Genomic DNA, 15,119 nt, shown 5'->3' with positions numbered 1-15,119 from the left:
GGGTGAGCCAGAGTTCTTAGTGAGGCAGTGAAAGAGGTCGTGTATGGCATCTCAGCAGAGCTGGAACACCCACTCGTCTCGGCTGGGAGGAAGCGGAGGCTGGGAGCAGGAAGGTGGCCTTTTCCCGCTTTTAGACAGTGCCCGAGCGTCTCAGGCTGGGGTTTCACTTTACTTTGTTTATGTGGAGTTGGTTCAGACACAAGTGAAATTGTGGTGTCTTAACCTCTAGAAAGATTTCAAACATACATCTTGCTTCATCAAGCTTGGTCACTTAAGAATCCAGTTTATATTTTACAGATGATGGCATTCTGAATTTAGAAAGATGAAAGTGACACACTTTCATTTAAATCTCATAATCTTTGAAAGTTTGGGGATGTAAATTAATGAAAACATTTAACTTCTTTTTAAGAAGAAGGATAAGAATCATATATACAGGAAGTCTATTTTCCTAATATATATATATATATATATTTTTTTTTTTTTCGGTACCTGAGCCCTCACTGTTGTGGCCTCTCCCATTGCGGAGCACAGGCTCCGGACGCGCAGGCTCAGCGGCCATGGCTCACGGCCCAGCCGCTCCGCGGCATGTGGGACCTTCCCGGACCGGGGCACAAACCCGTGTCCCCTGCATCGGCAGGCGGACTCTCAACCACTGCGCCACCAGGGAATCCCCAAAAATATATTTTACCTTCATAGTAGTTTCATAAAATTGGGCAACTCATTTATTTCTTGTGGTCCTGTCTTCTATCCTGAGTGTTAACCATGTGAGCTGGAGAACTAGGACCGGGAAATAAAATCAGTTCAGTTTTATTCTGCTGTACCAGCTATGTGTGAACATATGGCTATCTGTGTGTAGCTCTTTCTCTCACACGAAGGACTGGAGTTTTTTTTTTTTTTATCAAAAATCCATGAAACATAAAAGTACACAATACATATTTGAACAATCTGGGAAAAGAATGCTATGAAATTAACAAAACTTATAAGTGTTTGAGTAACTTTAGCACAAAAATAGAAAATGTCTAGTTATATGGACTAGACATGGACTTATAAATATTAAATTTAGGTGCCTTGAAGCAACATAATTTTAGTATCAAATGCTTAAAAACACTAATTTCAGTCAATAGAGTTTAAAAATACGGATTGTAGGTACTTGTTTGGCTAATAAAAAAGTATCTTTGAAAAAAAAAAACAGGTAGTAGGAATCCCAAAAGATAAATAGGAGACCTCTATTAAAGATAGCATTTCCCAATCTAGTACTATCGTTCTAGTCCTAGAATCTCCCAAACAGCTGGAAGAGGAATGGTAAGAAGACAGGGCATTGAGAAAAAGAGGGGCAGTTCTTAACTTGTGGTTCTCTTTTAGTTCTAAGATGACTCAGGTTCTAGATGGGCAGAAAATCAGTAAAAATGGCAGCAGTTTTGGTTCAAATAAAAAAAGATACCTTCTGTGGTAAATATATATATGCCACATATAGACATTGTGTGTGTATATATATATATATAATGCGATATTACTCAGCCATAAGAAAGAGTGAAATAATGCCATTTGCAGCAACATGGACCGACCTAGAGAGTATCATACTAAGTGAGGTATTTGTCAAAGACAAATATTATGTGATGTCACTTATATGTGGAATCTAAAAAATGATACAAATGAACTTATTTACAAAACAGAAACAGACTCACAGACATAGAAAACAAAGTTATGGTTACCAAAGGGGAAGAGAGGGGAGGGATAAATTAGGAATTTGGGATTAACAGATACACATGACTATATAAAAATAGATAAACAACAAGGACCTACTGTATAGCACAGGGAGCTATATTCAATATCTTGTAATAACCTGTAAAAGAAAAGAATCTGAAAAAGAATATATAAATATAAATATAACTGACTCACTTTGCTGTACACCAGAAACTACACAGCATTGTAAATCAACTATACTTGGATAAAAAGATAAAAATAAACAAATAAAGATATCTTCAATGATAGTCAAATCAGTGTATTCAGAAAGCAGCATGGGAATTGGCATGAGCTAGGAGATTTTTTTCTTGGTATCTAAGTTTTTAAATCAGGTGCCAAATTGAAAGACTTCAGCTGTACTCATCCTTTGATTTACCCTTCTAGATCAGGGGTCAACAAGCTCTTGGGTCAAATCCACTACTTACTTTTGTAAATAAAATCTTATTGGAACATGGCCACGCCCATTTATTTATGTAGTGTCTGTGGCTGCTTTAGTGCTACGACAGTAGAGTTGAGTATCTGGGAAAGAGACCATCTGGTTTGCAAAGCTTAAAATATTTACCATCTGGCCCTTTACAGAAAAGGGCTCACTCCTGTTCCAGAGGAAAGCTCTTTCCTTTTTTAATCTATTCTTTGACTCAAGCATGTAAGTCAGTCTCTCACCCTAGTTCCAACACTGTCATTTCTAGCTACATCAAGCCATTTTTGTGGTCTGATGAACGGTATTCCACGGGTGGTGTCAGATACAGGGACCTGGCTTTGAACCATGCAGTACAATGCTTCCTAGTTTGTTTTCACTCATCCTGATAATGCCTTGCTTTACAGTCAGCATAGGACACTGAATCAGTGGTATTAAGGTTGTGTTTAATGATCTTTGGAACTCTTCTTATGAGCAATAGCTCTTAGACACAATCTTGTGGAAGTACTTGGAATTTCTGCCATGTGCTCATCTGATACCTGTCACTTTTCCTGCCCTTTCCATATAGTCCCTTGTGAGATAAGTATGTAATGATACCTGTTGTTCTCATCTTCTGCTAACTCAAAATCTTAGTATCTTTTGTAAATCTTGGAATTTTTGTATGAATAATGATCATACTACCTTTATTAATGTCTTTTAAACATTTAAAGTGCTTTCAGATTGATGATATGAATTGATGCTTGTAACGGTGTTTGCCTCTGGGAAGGGGATCTGATTGGCTAGAGAAAAGGATGGGAAGGAGACTTAAATTTTCACAGAAATAACTTTTATAGCTTTTAAATTTTGTATCATGTGTACATTAGTTACCGATTACTGTGTAGCACTATTACCACAAATTTAGAAACTTAAAATAACACACATTTATTATCTCAGAGTTTCTGTAGGTCAGGTAATCAGGCATGGCTTTGCTGGGTCCCTTGTGTGAAGAGTCTTCACAGAGCTGTAACTGATGTGTTGGCCAAGGCTGGAGTCTCATCTGAAGACTGGATTGTGGAAGGATCTACTTCCAGGCTTACATGATTGTTGGTAGGATTCAGCTCCTTGAGGACTGTTGGACAGAGAGCCTCAGTTCCTAGTTGTTTACTGGCTGGAGGCCTTTGTTCCTCTCCAACATGACCGCTTGCTTCATCAAAGCATGCAAACTGAGAAGGCAATGGGAGGAGTCTGCTAGTAAAATGCAAGTCAAAATTTTACATCCTACACTTCTGTGGGACATCCAATTACCTTTGCCTTCTTCTGTTTGTTAATACAAGTTGTTAGACCATCCCACACTCAAGGGTAGGGAATTACTCGAGGGCATGAGTACCAGAAGTTGGGGATCATAGGCTGTTTTAGAGTCCGCTTGTCACCACTGTGTGTATTATCTGTATTTAGTAAAATTAAATAAATAATTTTAGACATTCAAGACATAAATGAAAATGAAAGTCTCAGTATAATGTGTGAAATATGATTTCATTTTTCTAAATAAAAAATGACATGTCCATAAATACATGTATGTCTATAAATGCATACAAAATGGTGGGCATGATACAGATCAATGATTAGTGTCTTTGTTCAAAGTGCTATAACAGAATACCACAGACTGGGTGGCATATAAACAACAAACATTTATTTCTCATAGTTCTGGAGGCTGGGAAGTCCAAGACCAGGCAGCTGCACATTGCATGTCTGGTGAGAGCCCACTTCCTTGTTTGTAGATGGCCATCTTTGCGCTGTGTCTTTACATAGCAGAAGGGGCGAGGGAGCTTTCTCGGGTCTCCAGTACCATTCACAAGTGATCCACCCTTATGACCTAATCACCTCCCAAAGACCCTCTCTCCTAACACCTACATACTGGGGATTAAGTTTCAACATATGAATTTTGAGAGGGCAAAAATATTCATACTATAGCAGTGATTACTTCTATGGAAGGGAGTGAGAGAGGAATGGGCATAAAGGAGCTTTCATAGTTTAATCTAGGTCTTTGTTTTCTTCCAAGAAAAAGGAGCTAGGATCATTTTATAAAGTTATAGAGGATAAATGGCTTTCCAATGGTGTATGTTCACTTAATCAGAGGATCAGGACTCAAAACATAATTTTCCTAAATGTCACAGTTTTTTTTTCCTATTTATTTATTGGATGATTTATTTATTTCTAAAGTAAATTGTTTAAAATAAACACTAAACTAAATAAGTTCAGAAAACTTATTAAAATTATTTATAAGAATGATAGATATTAGTTTGTCTGTTGATTCCTGGCTAATCTTATTGGGTGGCCATCGCTACTCAGTATGTCTGGTAATTAAGCCATTTTTAAAACCATGATAAAACAGAAATCTGTATTTAATCCTGTGATGGGGTTACCTGATTCAGCAAAGGAAAATATAGGAAGTCCAGTTAAATTTGAATTTAGTGTTTTGGGGTCATTTTTAACATACCTTAAGGTTTTTTAAATTATAAGCTATAATGAATGCTTAAGACTAGAATATTTTTCTGAAAATTGAGAAATTAAAAAAAGTTTTAAAGAGTTCAAACATTGCATTATTTTCTTTGAGTCTTCATCATCTTTTCTACTCTTCTGAAAGAGTCGCTGAAATCTCTCCGTGGAAGTATAAAGAAGTAATGTAATTTTGGAGAGTGTGATTTACTGGCCTAAGTTATCCAAATTTGACTTCATGACTATATTCCAGGAAAACAGAAAAGCAAAACTCAATAAGGAACTAGCCTGCAACTAAATTTCAATAAATGTCCCGGAGATGGAGCTTTGTGTCAAGATCCTTTGTACGTTGATTTAGTAGATTTTTTTTTTTGCTGTTTTAAACACATTATTCCTTGAAGTTTATCTCGATGATGTAACATAATTGGATGGCCGACCAATTACTGCATGGATTCTAAAGTTCCACTCTTTTAGATTGAATAACAGCTCTCTGATGGGGAAAAGATGACTATGCGTAGCCGCAGAAAAGTGGAGGAGAGAACGGGAGTGTACCATCCAGGCCCTGATTGCTGTCAGCTCCAATCCTCTCATCCGCTGGGCTCAGCTCTGGATCAGAGGGAATGGCCCCGTAGGCTGCGTTCCCAAGCCTCCACTCCACCCGCCTTTGGCTCGTTTCAGTCGATAGATGGTGCTGACAGGAGATGGGCAGGCAGGAAGAAGGGGGCAGCCTGGGATTTCTCCTTCTCTCTCCCTGCGTCAGGCAGCATCTCTGACAGTGCCTGTGCCCTCCTTCTGGCCTCAGCCTTCCCCTGGTGGCCCCAGGCCCTGGGCTCTCGTACCATTCCCACTCTCTTCTCTGGTTTTGGGAGGGCAGTGGCCCCGATGGTGTTGTCTCACGGAGCCTATATGGCATCTCAGATCTTCCATCTTCCATGGTATCAATTCCCTGTGTTGAAATCTTCCTGTTATGTGTACTGGTTTCTGGTTTTCTGGATAGACCTTGCTCGATACAGGGAACATGGAAAGTTTTAGGAGAATATCAGAAAATCAAAGATCCATGTTTCTTCCTCCTTGACATCGTCTTCAGGGTGTTTCAAATAAACAAATGAGCAACTGTTCCTTTAGCACTAACGCTTTCTCTGTTTCAAAGATCAGAGGCTGCTCAGGGTCTTCCAGAGCAGACGATTCCTAAGAATGTTTGGCTAGTAGAGCATGAACCTGCCCTTTGCCTCAAACCAAGTTTTCTGTTATTTTCTCCAGGAACACAGACAATTTCCTTTTTTTTTAGTGGAGGGGAGAGGCCATCATTTCTAGGTCAATAATTCTTAAAATCTATGAATCTGTACAGGAAAAGAGAATAAAGAAAGGCAGAATGAAATAGGGAAAAAAAGGAGTTTAGAGATAAGGGGAAGATGGGAAGATGACATGGACTCAGATAATGTAACTATCCTCTCGGACATAAAGGCAATAGCTTTGATTAAAGAGGGATTAAAAAATCTGTTTTCTCAGAAATGTTACTCATAACGCTGTAGTTCGTTAACACATTTCAGATATTTGCATGAAATCATAAGCCATAGGCATATAGGAAACAATGTTTGCGATAGCTATTGTAAATACTAATAATCACCACCTCGCAGTGAACTCTTTGTTTGCCAGCAAAGGGAAGGAAAAATCTGTCATGGTGAAAGCAGTGAGCTTGACAAATAGGCAGCAGTGGCGCAAACCTGACGGAGGTGAGGGGCCGGCATATTGCCTTGGTTTGTGTAGGTGTAAAACTCCCTACTCCAGAAAATTTACCTTCCGTCTTGTGAGCTAAGGGCCTTATTAGCTGACCTGCTAGGCAAGTCAAACCTAGAGCTAGAATTTATGGAAGTCACAGATGGGCTCACTGCTTTCTGGAATCAAATATAAGCACCTTTCTTAAATGTCCCAAGGCGTTATTGCTGTACAGTGTACAGTTATCCTTAAGAGCAAGGGTTTTGCCGTTAGCCTGCTTTGATCACTTCCTAGCTGAGGCATCTTGAGCCAGTTAGTTAACCTCTCTGGGCTTCCTTTGTAAAATAGGGACAGAAACAGCACCTCCTTCAGAACGCTGTAGTGAGGATTAAACATGTGCATACATATACAACTTAGACCAGCACCTGGAATTCAGTTAACACTCAATAAAAGTTAAATACTATTATCGCTCAGAAATGATACCTGTGATTTTAGAGCTCTGTTAAATTCAAAGTATGGAAAATACTCTTTAGATACATGCATAAAGTTATATACCATATTAAATGTAGGAAATCAGCTGGTTTATAATTTCTATCTTACAAGCCAAAGGAGACGAAAAAAGTACTATATTGACAGTTGGGAGATCTGACGAATAGGCAGCAATAGAAAAACATTTAAAACATTGAAAAATGAAATTTCTTTCTGCACATACATATTGAAGAGAAAAGTGACTGTATGTTATAGTGGCAGAGAAAGCAGAATAACTGGGATTGGGGAATTTGCAGCAAAATAAAGTCACCACATTCAGCTGGACAGTATATTGGGAAATAGTAGGTCTGAAACTATGATTAACATTCAGCTGAGGTTCCCTCTGTTTCTTGAGAATTTTAGCTCACTTAAGTCAAATGACATGTTTTTACAGATGGAAAATTATGAACTGTTTAGGGAAGCAGCACATGTCTCAACTGGGCAACATCACCTCTTCTATGAGAAGTGTAAATGAAACCTGAAAAAAGTGTTCCGATAGAAAACAATTGATAGAAACTTTCTCTCTCTTTCCCGCCTTCTCCTCTTTCCTTTCTCCCTCTCTCTTCCTTCCTTGAGATGGGTGTAGGTCCCAATCTTCATATTAACAAATATCAACCCAGCAATGAAGGCTGCCAGCTGTATTTTGAGTGGACATGGATTCCATCACTGTCATGATTGAGACACCAATTTTGTAGCAGGTTCTGACCAAGTCCTGCTAGAGTGACTTTAATGGTGGATCGGGTCCATGTAGGATTTCCCGTATGAGAACTCTGGAAATGAAAGACTTAATAGAAAATAGCTAAACGTCACTGTAAACGCATTCAGGTTTAGGAAAGTGTAAATAACCATGCATATGCGTTCGGGAAATTTACGATCATAAATTTCCCCTCTAGAACAAAGTTAATACTTGTTGGCTCAAATAAGCTGGTGTTCCCAACTCATCTGACTGAAACAAGTTTACAAGCCTGTGTGGGATGGCCCTATGAATCTTCTAGGAAAAGATGGGAAGTATTGGGTTAGCCAAAAATTTCATTCATTTTTTCCCGTAAGATGGCTCTAGTAGCCCTTAGTTGTCTTTAACTTCATTCAAAACAATTTTGTTAGATTGTATGTGACAGCTGTCATATCAGTGTGCATTAAAAAAAAAGACATCAAAATTGGTGAATCTTCGTGTAGCCATTTTAATATTGAAGATGGAAGAAAAAAGCAACATTTTCAGCATATTATGCTTTATTATTTCAAGAAGGTAAAAACAGTTGAAATGCAAGAAAAGATTTGTGCAGTGTATGGAGAAGGTGTTCTGACTGATCGAACGTGTCAAAAGTGTTTTATGAAGTTTCGTGCTGGAGATTTCTTGCTGGACAATGCTCCATGTTCAGGTAGACCAGTTGAAGTTGATAGCAATCAAATCGAGACATTAATTGAGAACAATCAACGTTATACCATGTGGCAGATAGCCAACATACTCAAAATATCCGAATCAAGTGTTGAAAATCATTTGCACCAGCTTGGTTATGTTACTTGCTTTGATGTTTGGGTTCCACATAAGTTAAGCGAAAAAAAACCCTTGACCATATTTTTGCATGCGATTCTCTACTTAAACGTAACGAAAAATTCCATTTTTAAAACAAATTGTGACAGGCGATAAAAAGTGGATACTGTATAATAATGTGGAACGGAAGATATCGTGGGGCAAGCGAAATGACACACCAACCACACCAAAGGCCGGTCTTCATCCAAAGAAGGTGATGTTGTGTAGATGGTGGGATTGGAAGGGGAGGACTCTATTATGAGCTTCCGGAAAACCAAAAAATTAATTCCAACAAGTACTGCTCCCAATTAGACCAACTGAAAGTACCACTCGACGAAAAGCGTCCGGAATTAGTCAATAGAAAAGGCATAATCTTCCATCAGGATACTGCAAGACGCATGTTTCTTTGATGACCAGGCAAAAACTGTTACAGCTTGGCTGGGAAGTTCTGATTCATCCACCGTATTCACCAGGCATTGCACCTTTGGATTTCCATCGATTTTGGTCTTTACAAAATTCTCTTAATGGAAAAAATTTCAATTCCCTGGAAGACTGTAAAAGGCACCTGGAACAGTTCTTTGCTCAAACAGATAAAAAGTTTTGGGAAGATGGGATTATGAAGTTGCCTAAAAAATGACAGAAGATAGTGGAACAAGAGGGTGAATACATTGTTCAATAAAGTTCTTGGTGAAAATGAAAAATGTGTCTTTTATTTTTACTTAAAAACCGAAGGCATCTTTTGGCCCACCCAATATATCTGTGATTTTGAGCTCATAAGCGTTGAGTAGTACTTCTTCACAGTGAACCCATTGATCTACCTACCTGTGGCACTTTAGGTAGCAGGCAGGCCATTTTTTCCCACTTTCTGTTTTATTTTACCAACAACAGCCTCACTTACCTCAACCACCAATGTTTTTTAAAAATTTTTTTATCTATTTATTTTAAAACTCTATAGTGCTTTACAATTGTTAAAGTTTCACGCACATGATTTCCTCTAATCCCATAATAACCCCCTTTTTTGAATCCCTCACCCATTTATTGTTCCTCCCCCCTTCTCTCTCCCCCCAGTTACCACTAGTTTGTTCTCTGTGAGTCTGCTTCGTTTTTGTTTTACTCACTAGTTGGGTGTATTGTTTAGATTCCACATATAAGTGATATCATACAGCGTTTGTCTTTCTCTGCCTGACTTATTTCACTCAGCGTAATACCCTTGAAGTCCATCCATGTTGAGGCAAATGTTTTGACCCCAATCCCCTCTCCCTAGAATTTGGAAACACCTATGGCTTTTGACTAGTTTAATGCTCTCACCTTCTCAAGTGTGCAGTGGTAGCACAGAAGATTTATTAAAGGTGACAGCAGAACATTTATAGTCTAGAAATGAGAGCACGTGTTTGTAAGTAAGAGCAGTGAGGGTGAACAGTCATTATGTGCCTGGGCTAGAGGGGAGATGGGTCGGGGGGCTCCAAAGCCCAGCTCACTATCTTTCTCCTGGTTTTATTCACATAGCCTGTGGAATTGCTACCACACCGCTGCTCCTGGACCCCCTCCTACGATGAGACTCTATGCCATTTTGCAAACACTCAGAAGGATGAAGCCTCAGAGCAGCTAAGGTAAATGTGATTATTCACAACTTCTTTTCAATCACTAGTTTGTGAACAGAGGAAAGAAAAATGAACATAGTGAAGGCAGTGAGGTTTGACAAATAGGCAGCAATATCACAATAGAGGAGAGGAAGCTGGACTCGAATGGGACAGCTATTCCCTTTGTCCTGGATGTTCACACTGGTTGCATGAGACACCTAGACACGAAGGAATGCCATCTCTCCGCTATGTGCAAGGAACGGCATGTCTCCTGCACACTTTTTCTAGGTCATCCTCAAAGTAGTAGTATTTCTCTCCTCTAAATTACCATAGAGCTTTTTTTTTTTGAGAGGTTTATTTTATTTTATTTTTTTACTAATAAACAGCAAACATTTATTTTTCACAGTCTGGTTAGAAGCTGGTTAGTCCAAGATCAGGGCACCAGCAGATTTGGTATCTGGTGAAGGCCACTTCCTGGATCATAGATGGCAACTTTTCACTATGTCCTTACATACCATAGAGCTTTAAATTTGCTCTTTTTTTTATGGTAATTAGCATCTCTTCTCCCTCTCAGTTGGATGAGAGTGGGAGAAAAGGGAAAAAATAATACAAAAAATGAATCCAAATAAAAAGATGTGATAATATCAAATAAGTTATTTTGATGGTGTGGTCAAGAAAGGCCTCTTTGAGGAGATGATGTATAAGCTGGGATCTAAAGAATGAGCAGGAATTGGCTATAAAAGCAGAGAAAAGAATGGTCCAGAGAGACAGAACACCATGCACAAAGACTCCAAGAAAAGAAAAGACCTGGGGTGTGTATGAGGCCAGTATGAGGCTGTAGGCCAGTCTGCCTGGAACTCAGTGAACGTTCATAGAAGAAGAGAGCCTTAGGAAAGGCAAATCCGTATCAGGAATAAGTGTCTATTCTAGCAAGGACGAAACACTGCCCCTTCCATGATGGAAATGTTCCATTGTAATCAACCAGACGCCAGGTAGCTGGCAGGTCACCCGGGGGGAATGGCACCATAAGGGCGCTCAGTGTTGGTGTCTGCTGAGTGGCTGTGGGCACTCAGGTGGGCCTTGTTGAAGGGCTGTCTGTGTTGCCGAGCCCATGCATAACCTCCACCCCTGCCACCGTGGCCACTTCGCTCACGAGCCCACTGGGTGACTACAGTGATGGCTGGGGAAAGAGGCTGACTGGTGTCCACAGAACAAGTTATCCTATCCTATTGATTATTATAATCCTCGTCTGCTGGCGTCACCCTTTGGTGAGCATTCACGTAGGACACAAACACCTTCATGATCTTCGGCTATTCTGGTAAATCTATCCACATACCTCTTCTCCGAATTTCTTTGTCCCCAATTTCCCAATCATGTTTCTTCCGAGTCCCTGATCACCCAGCCAAACCATTGGCCATAGCAACATCCCCTGACCCCCCCAAAAAAAGAAAAGAAGAAGAGAGCCTGACCACTACATCTAATTTAATTGGTCAAAATGTTTTTAAAAATCATTTTTTTCTGGAATGTATTGCTTGACTAGACACAGTAGGTTTATCCATATTATTTAGCATGATCTGTCCAATGCAGATAATACAGAAATGATTTCTTAATTACTAGAAAGCCTGAAACATAAAAAGATAATTGTCAATTAAAGATATTTCTACTTAAACTTTGGTTTTGTTCATAAGGTATATGGAAGTTTATGAATGCATTTCCATTTAAAAATATACTTAAAGTTCAAGAGAAGATAATCACTTATTTTTGAAAAATGCATCCTTTTGTTATCTTATCATCTTGAGGGAAGTATGATCTTGCCAAGCATCTTTATTACTATGTCTTCTATTTTTTGCCTTTGTATTTGAAAATCATGGAAAACCAAAGCTAGAGAGAAAAGCCGTAAGTGAGTAATGTACTACCCAAAGTGGTCACGAAATACCTTTTGATTAATTCTGTTAAAGTTTACAGTCACGAAGTGAGAGAAATATTTTATTTTGTATCTTAATTTTATGGGGCAATTAATTTAATTATTTTTCTAGAACAAAAGAAATGTGATACATAAACATATACTAGTAACTGTCAGGAATTCATTCATTCTGTTAACAAAACTGCAGTGAACCGTGCAAAGCCGGGCCTTCCAAGAGTTTGAATTCTAATGTCAAGGCTAACTACTACTAACTTAACAAATAAATGTACAATATAACATCGTGTAATGATAAATATATTAAAATAGTGGATTGTGTTCATAGTGTTCATTATCATAATCCTTATCTTCAAATTTGGCTGTCGTTTTAGAAAATCATGGATAGCACACTCTTTTGTAAGGGAATTTGCTCCCTGTTATAAGGTATAATAATTTGGAAAGTAACTTGGAGCTAAGTAAGAAGGTATCAAGCAGTTATTTTTGGTTCTAATTTATGCAATTTTTTTTTCAAATATGTGAAGTTTGTGAAGAAAACTCTTGTCCCTTTAACTTCTTGTTTAAGTAGTAAAACAGAAGTCTAGGGAATTCTACGACCAAGTGATAATGACAGCTTATTTGTTGGCGAACTTTGTTTTTTTCCTGCCCATAAGCGTAGCCTTAGGAAGATGAAACCTTCACCACAACGTGTGTACATTTTGCTGACTTGACAAAAATTGGGCAATCCAAATCCCAATCTTACAAATTAGGAATTACCCTGGAAAACTTAACTGAAACGGACCAAGACTACAATTATAACAACAGCAGTACTTGAGCCCCCGAAAGTCAGTTGTTTAGGATAGTAATTACTAAAGGCAAAACTCAGTAATAAAAATTTTCTTCTTCTGAAACTGGTCACTAGGGACTTGCCTGGCAGTCCAGTGGTTAAGACTCCACGTTTCCAATGCAGGGGGCACGGGTTCAATCCCTGGTCCCACATGCAGCCTGGCACGGCCAAAAAAAAAACCAAAAAAAAAGAAACTGGTCATTAGGTAGAAAATTCTATTCCTGTTATGTAGAAATCCTTCTTTAGCTGGCTGGAGAAAGAAAGTGTAAAATTAGTAGTCTGTTCCACAGTACTGTTTTGCATGTTAGACAAGACAGTTATCTAATTGTGTGTGCTTTAGAGGTACTGAAACATTTAGAATGTGCAAGAATCTTTTCAGTCCATTTGCATTCTTTTCACTATCTTTCACATCAGTGTACTAGGATATTTATTCTTGGTTATGTACCAGGATATTTATTATTGATTATGTGACAACCTATCAAGACAAAGATGAGTGTTGAGACGCTAGTCTAATCAGGGCTACTTGCTATTAAGTTTAGGAGCAGAGATGCAACACACATCACCTAAGTGCCTGTTTTCTGCCAATGTTATAGTGGCACAATGTTGACTATTTACTTCATTGGAACCTTTCAGAAGGAATCTGAGCTCAGTCTCAGTGGGTCTATGTAACTGTCTTGGGTTAATATGAGATTCTGTGTAAAGTAATATGCCAAATGGTAACTACCTATTAGACATTTTCCTTTCTTCATACCTACTTAAGATTCACTTTCTAGGCACTCCCCAATGCCTCTGGGCCCTTAAGGGTGGAAACCTACCTTCTCACAGGGCATTCATTCAGTACTGTCTGGTTATGCCAGCAACTCCAGGAGCAGCTGTTTGGATGTCATCAAATCTCCATTGTCCCCTCTTGTTCTGATATCTGGATCTGCTCAGTTTTTAGTTTTTACCTCTCTCTTGATTCTCAAAACCGCAATCCTTTTTCTAAATCACTTTTCTCCATTCTGAGCACTGCCCCCATTCCTTCATTGACCAAAATATCAATAACACAAGGCATATTTGTATTTAGCAGACCACACTGAAGCTTTGAAGTTGTACAGTGGAATTACGTTGTTACTGACTACAAGCCAAAAGTTAAAATTTAACGAGTCATCATTTTTCTACCATGGCCTCCATTGGTCATCCATCCACCGTTCCTTACTGGCTGTCTCTCCTTTGGCTTGCTTCCTTCACTTCTGGTCATAGCCACACCCTCCCTCTCCTGTCCTTTCCCTGTATTCTCTCATATTAGTTTGCTCAGGCTGCCATAACAAAATACCACAGACTAGGGAGCTTAACCAACAGGAATTTATTATCTCTCAGTTCTGGAGTCTGGAAGTCCAAGATCAAGGTGCTTGCTGGCTTGATTCCTCCTGAGGCCTCTCTCCTTGGCTTGCAAATGGCCATCTTTTCCCTGTGTCCTAGCATGGCCTTTCCTCTGTACATGCATCCCTGGTGTCTCTTCTGTGTCTTAATCTCCTCTTCTTATACGGACACCAGTCAGAACAGATTAATGTCTACCCTAACAGCTTCATTTTAACTTAATTATCTCTTTAAAGATCTATCTTCAAATGCAGTCACATTCTGAGGGTTTAAGGCTTCAACGTATAAATTTGGAGGGAGGGGGACACAACTAAGTCCATACTGTTTCCCAAGTCCTTTCTTTTCTGTTCCATTGGCAGTTTCCAATCTCCAAATTTCAGTTCCTTTTCTAAAGCAGAGCAACTTTGTTTTCCATTAAAAACCTCTCTGTATGTTTGAAGCAAAATGATATCTACATTCAGACTTCACTTTTTCTAGCTCAGGTGAAAGTTTTAATAGTATAGTTTCTCATCCAACACAAATAAGTTCCATGGCAGGACTCCATCAGTTTTTGTGCATATGAGGGACAAACATGATTTATTCTCCTTGTCCCAAAGTTCCCTCGGGACCACTGGATGGGACAGAGTTGGCTGAGACACTTGGTTTTTCCTTCTTCCAGCTCATATATTTTCTCTTGAATTTATTCATTTATGTTATAAAAAGAAGTTGTAAAAATTAACTCAGAGAGAAAAGGAAATACCTTCTCAGCTGCTCACACTTAGGTCTCAGGAATTTTTTTAAACAAAAGGTTATCCATTGCATAACTGTTACCCACCATCAATAAGCCAAAGTAATACCCAAGTCACCATACCTCCCCATCCCCAGTCTCTCCTGACAGCTCCTGCTTCAATTCCACTCTTTTAGAGACTTCCTTTTCTTTTCTTTTTCTTTTTAAAAATATTTATTTATTTATTTGGCTGCATCGGGTCTTAGTTGTGGCGCGTGGGGTCTTTGTTACCACATGCAGGATCTTTAGTTTTGGCGTG

Source organism: Phocoena phocoena, chromosome 5, assembly GCF_963924675.1.
Source record: "Phocoena phocoena chromosome 5, mPhoPho1.1, whole genome shotgun sequence".
In the NCBI taxonomy this organism is placed as follows: domain Eukaryota; kingdom Metazoa; phylum Chordata; class Mammalia; order Artiodactyla; family Phocoenidae; genus Phocoena; species Phocoena phocoena.
Note: the sequence above shows the minus strand (reverse complement) of the source record.